Source organism: Pseudochaenichthys georgianus, unplaced genomic scaffold, assembly GCF_902827115.2.
Source record: "Pseudochaenichthys georgianus unplaced genomic scaffold, fPseGeo1.2 scaffold_1158_arrow_ctg1, whole genome shotgun sequence".
In the NCBI taxonomy this organism is placed as follows: domain Eukaryota; kingdom Metazoa; phylum Chordata; class Actinopteri; order Perciformes; family Channichthyidae; genus Pseudochaenichthys; species Pseudochaenichthys georgianus.
In genome coordinates, this window is record NW_027262103.1 from 32,072 (window position 1) to 38,071 (window position 6,000).

Consider the following 6,000-nt stretch of genomic DNA (forward strand, 5'->3'; position numbering starts at 1 on the left):
GTTGGAGAAGGAGTCTCTCTCGATCACGATCACACACACACACACACACACACACACACACACACACACACACACACACACACACACACACACACACACACACACACACACACACACACACACACACACACACACACACACACACACACACACACACACACACACACACACACACACACACGATTACAAAGTCCCATCTGTACAGGACGGTAAAATAATAACAGGCACACATATAAATAAATCTATGACAGTCTCATCTGTAGAGAACAGTGTGATAAAACTAGAGAATGCAATTCTCTAGCAATTGCTAGTGGGAATACTTTATGCTGAAAAGCTGACGCGAAACTGCTATGCTGAAATGTAATGTGTAAGAAGAAAGTGAATCATTTAGATTAAAGTGAAATGTGTAAGAAGAAAGTGAATAATTTAGATTGAAATGAAATGTGTAAGAAGAAAGTGAAGAATTTAGATTGAAATGATATGTGTAAGAAGAAAGTGAAGAATTTAGATTGAAATGATACATGAACACTGGGGGCTTGAATGTGTGATGAGAGAAGAAAAGAAAGTAAAAAGGCTTGGAAAAGCAGCAGAATATTTGAACTGCAAACTTCTGAACTAAGTTGATGGCGAATGATCTGTCACCATGGCAACGGCATATGATGACACCCCATAATACGCTTAGATGCATTGATGGCTGCATCGTTACCAAACCTGTGAAGTCTTGGGCTGTAAGGTTAAACCACGTATCATCACAAAGAGAGACAAAAAACACTTTGTGGAGCAGGGTTTTTTACATGATCTGTTTGATTTTGATTGGGGTAAAATCAATCTGTGTGCTGATGTAGAAACTGCATGGTCTTATTTTTATCTTGGTTTTATGAAAATTATAGATAGACATGCACCTCTGCGTAAATTTAGAGTGAAGGGACGAAACAATCCCTGGTTTTCTGCTAAGCTGTCCAGTCTCCTTCATGAGAGAAATAATGATTGGGCTAAGGCTAGGAAATCAGGCTCAGAGGTAGAATGGCTACGTTTTAGGCAGCTAAGAAATAGCTTCACATCTCAAATAAAAAGTGCTAAATCAAAGTACTATTTGTCGGTTACCACAGAAAACCTGAATAATCCTAGGACATTTTGGAAAGCCATAAAATCGATTTCCACTGGTGATATCCCAAATGAGCTACCTCCGTGCCTCACCACAGCATCTGGCACTATATCAGACAGGGCTACTATGCTAAATTGCTTTAATGAGCATTTTGTGTCTTGTGGCTCAATGTTTGATTCTGTCACTGACTGTACTTCTGCTTCTGTGAACGCTCCAATCCTTGACTCTGAACAATGTGGTCTGGAAAACCCTTTCAGTTTTACTCCTTTAACTATTGGTATTGTTCATGAAGCATTATCCAAGTTAGATCCTAGGAAACCGGCTGGCCCGGACAACTTAGAACCTTTCTTTTTAAAGATAGCTGCAGATTTTATTGCTCCACCTCTTACTTCTCTTTTGAACCTCTCCCTCAGCACAAATGCAATTCCAAAAGTATGGAAGTCTGCTTATGTCTTGCCTTTACTGAAAGGAGGGGAGGCAACTATTTTAGATAACTATAGGCCAATCTCTAAATTGTCAGTTCTGGCTAAGGTGCTCGAACGCTTAGTGAGTGAACAAGTAAAGGAGTTTTTATGTACAAATGACATCCTGTCTAAACATCAGTCAGGATTCAGAAAGAAACACAGCACCATCACTGCCACAATGAAAGTGGTAAATGACATTACTAGTATTTTAAATAATAAGCAGAGTTGTGCAGCTCTGTTTATTGACCTTTCCAAAGCAGAGGCTACTCAGTATTGGCATATACAGCCTTGCAGTGGGGTGGTTTGTGAACTACCTCTCTGAAAGGTCCCAATGTGTTCATTTTGATGGACTGTCTTCTGAGTGGTTAAACATTTCTAATGGTGTACCACAAGGTTCTGTTTTAGGACCACTTTTATTCTCCATATATATTAACAGCGTAGGTGATAATGTGGATGAAGCTACTTTACATTTGTATGCGGATGATACTGTGATGTACTGTGCAGGTCCCACCATTAAGGAGGCTGTTGTTAAATTACAGGCTGTTTTTAACACTATTCAGACTCAGCTCTCTGAATTAAAGCTTCTTTTAAATGTGGATAAAACCAAGGTAATGCTCTTTTCAAAAGCAAAAAAGATACCAGAGCCTGTTTTAGATATTGTAACTACGCAAGGAACAAAACTTGAAGTTGTTGCCTGTTACAAATACCTTGGTATCTGGCTTGATGATTGTCTCACTTTTAAACTTCATGTCAATAACCTGCTAAAAAAACTGAGGGTTAGGCTAGGGTTCTTTTTCAGAAACAAGTCCTGTTTCTCGCTTGAGGCCAGGAAAAGGCTAGTCACTGTGACCTTTTTACCTGTGCTGGACTATGGGGATCTGATGTATATGAATGCACCTGCCAATTGCCTGGTCAAGTTAGATGCTGCGTATCACAGTGCACTGAGATTTGTGACAAACTGTAAAGCATTAACCCATCACTGTACCCTGTATGCAAGGGCTGGTTTGCTTTCACTAACTGTATGGAGGCTCAGTCACTGGTACATTTTTATATACAAAGCCATGTTAGGGAAACTTCCATCTTATATCTGCTCCCTGATCTCACAGAGAATTGTAAGTGGCTACTGCCTGAGATTGAATGCAGTGGTTTTATTAAATGTGCCAACTGCTAGGACTGTCTTAGGGAAGACCGCTTTTAGATGCGCAGCTCCTCTGTCTTGGAATAGTCTGCAAATTAAATGGAAACTGAACAATCTGGTGCCACTAAATGCTTTTAAAGCTCGGTTGGATGCTAGTCAATCGGAAGCTATTGGTACCTGCTTATGTGGATAATTATGTAAATGATGCTGTATGATGTCCTTTTGTTGTTCTGTTTTTGTTTTTATGTTTCATGTGGAACTACTTGAGCAGGTCTCCCTTGAAAAAGAGATCAATGATCTCAATGGGATTTATCTGTATAAATAAAGGTTTGATGCTGATTTTCCTACTCTTATTCTCTGAAAACTTCGAGCAGCGGCTCCTGGACATTAACTTATCACTGGGACAGTTCATCTTCGTAAATAGACGGAGGGTTTCAGCCATATTTCAACATTTTTACTACAACCTCAGTCTTACAGTAGCGTGGCCTAGCAACAACAGCTAAAGCAGGGGTGCCCAACCAGTCGATCGCGATCGACCGGTTGATCGCGGGGAGATTCCCAGTCGATCGCGAGATGTGTCTAAAAATAGAACAACAATATTCAGTTGTATCGTTAATGTCCTATAGCATAATCTTCCTGTGCCAGAATAATGCACTTGGACGCATTAAAGCTTTGTGATTGGCCGGCGTGACCCCATGTGTCGGGGCGTGGCTTGTGGGCAGTGGGCACTCGTTCTATAGGCCCTGGCTGCGGAACGCGGAATGGGGCGGGGTCGGATGTGGGCGGGGCTGGACGTCCGATGGGCGGGGTGTATGGATATCCTAATGACACAAATAGCATCATCTGCTGGACAACTACAATAAGTACAGACACAAATCTGCACTGACTAAATATAATTAATCTGCACTCGACTAAATATAATTTAAAAACTAAATATACAAACTTCATACTAATTAAATGCATGAATGTATTTAAATATGTGGTATAAAAAGTCATATATTCTATATTAGTGTATTTAAGTTCATTATTTAATATTTGTTTTAGATGATAGTGTATTTAAGTATATTATTTAATATTTGTTTTAATTGATTATTCATTTAGTCAGTTCTGTGCATACTCATATCTAGTCCATATATTTCAAATGATACATTGCACTGCATTTAATAGAAAAAGCATTTATTATTTACAACATTTATCATATAACAGAACAATCATTAAGATAACAGAACCAAAAAAGCAAATACAGTAAATATAAAAACCAAACCAAGTATACAAACAAAAAATCTATACAACAGTGAAAGGCTTTGCTGATACAAACATTCAACCGCGCTCTTCAAAACAGGCATGAACCTTAAGGTTTTCTTTATCAATGCACTGCTCAAAAAACATTAAATAGTCCGACTCAAATTTGAACCTGAACATAAATGCTGTGCTGCCTGGGGATGCTTCAAGCGCTCAGAGAAAGGAGTATGAATGTAAGGTTTCCCCACTGACATAGAGAGGAGGAAAGAATGTCTGGCTCAAGTCAGCATGAGCAATTTAACTATCACAAAAGACAACAACAGCAACAACATATGTGAGGTAATCATATTTTTCACAAAACGAAGACCACACCATTGGGAAGCTTAACGTCTGTTTAATAAAAATAAGGAACAGAGAGAGGCTTGCAAAGCTCTGGGAGTTGAGACTCAGGTGCAGGGTGAGGGTCTCAGTGCAGGTCTTCAGGCTCCATTGAATCCCCCTGGGGTTCTTGTGCTGAAAGAGGGAGACAGGAGAAAGGGTTAGAAACATCTAGCAACCAGAGGATGGGAAATTGCCGACCTATTTTAAAACGTACCTTGTGTTTTCACTCTCACTTAAGTCCCTCTCCCATCAATCCAACATCAGCTGAGCTGCAACATAATACAGACAGGTAATAATCAACAGAATCACAAGGACATAATATGACTCTGCTAAAAACACTCACCCATAAATTACGTTTTTGTTTACTGTTTGGAAGTCTCAAATGTCCACTCTAAATCCATATCGATAGCGATGTATCACAAAAATAGCTCTCTTCCTTATTATTGTGTAACGTTAACTATATTATACTAGCTTGAACTCCAAAATGGATATCCTCATTTCACCACCTCCACCCACTACAATCACACGCCCCAAATCCCTCCACCCGGATAAAAGCACGTTAAGAAGCCCCTTTTCTCTAATTCCACAACGTTGGAGGAAATAACATTAGGAGAACGGATTAATAGGCTGTTCGTGGTTAACGTGTGTTGCTAACGTTATCCGGCATTCTAGCCTAATCTAATGTTATCTGTAAACGTCAAATATACTGATTGAAGGGATAATCCACTAACATCCTTTAATACACATGTGTAGTTAATTTGATTCAGATGTTCTGATAATATCCGCAATATAAATCTTTAAACGTCTTCTTACCTTTAAAAGTCCATCACGAACGGTGTTCCGGTTTAACTGGTTCCCCGATCAACTGGTTGACAGATGTGGAGGCGTGGCCTTCGACTGAAATACACATTTCGATCGCTTCTTCTGTCGTTTACATACATCTTTTGGTATATTTGGCTGGATAGGAACACTTTGATGCACATTCAGTACCAGTGTGTGAGGTTGTGGTTACGATGGCGATATCCGGACGCGAACAGCGAGGACTACAAAAAGAAAAACGAGTTGACATGGGCATGTCTGTTCAAAACATTGCGAGCTCCAATAAATCATTTAAACCAGCTATTGTTGTCAGACTTATTACTGAATATCGTTCTTAATGTGATACCAAGTCCATCTGAGACCTGTGTACACCTTCAGACAGCCTCCAAGTGAAGCACACGTTGTTTACTCACAGTTTGAAAGCAGCGTGGAGAAGTCTTCAGCTGTGTTAAACTGTGACCCTCTCAGGTAAACTGTGATTCGCCCATGGGAAAATGGGATCCGCCCAGATTAAACTGTGTTACATCTTCTGTGGCTATCTACCAGCGATCATGTTTAATATGAAAGACACACACATACATCCCTTATAAAAACGGCATTCTGCAGCACTCATCCAGATCACATGTGACTGTTAACTCGTTTTGCAAAGATAGCAGCAGAAATGTCATTGCTGCATGTGCAGGGATATTTAGACTTGAAAATGCTGATGGGTCATTAATCTTGGTCTCGGCAAACAATATTAGGAATCTTCTATTCCAACTACATAATATTCAGTGTCCATCGACATGAAAATAACAAAAAGGTTCATGCTGGACTCAAACCCGAGTCCCAACAGCGAAAGTCACTCCAGC

At 39.8% G+C, this 6,000-nt stretch overlaps 1 long non-coding RNA gene across 1 annotated transcript; it reads right to left on the minus strand.

Annotated features, from left to right (window-relative positions):
- Positions 1 to 4,327: 4,327 nt before the first annotated feature.
- LOC139433190 (uncharacterized) lies at positions 4,328 to 5,449 on the minus strand. The gene is made up of 3 exons (XR_011642754.1): positions 5,144 to 5,449; positions 4,545 to 4,599; positions 4,328 to 4,462 (listed from the first exon to the last, which is right to left on the minus strand). It is a non-coding gene; the product is annotated as an uncharacterized lncRNA (long non-coding RNA).
- Between the last annotated feature and the right edge of the window lie 551 nt (positions 5,450 to 6,000).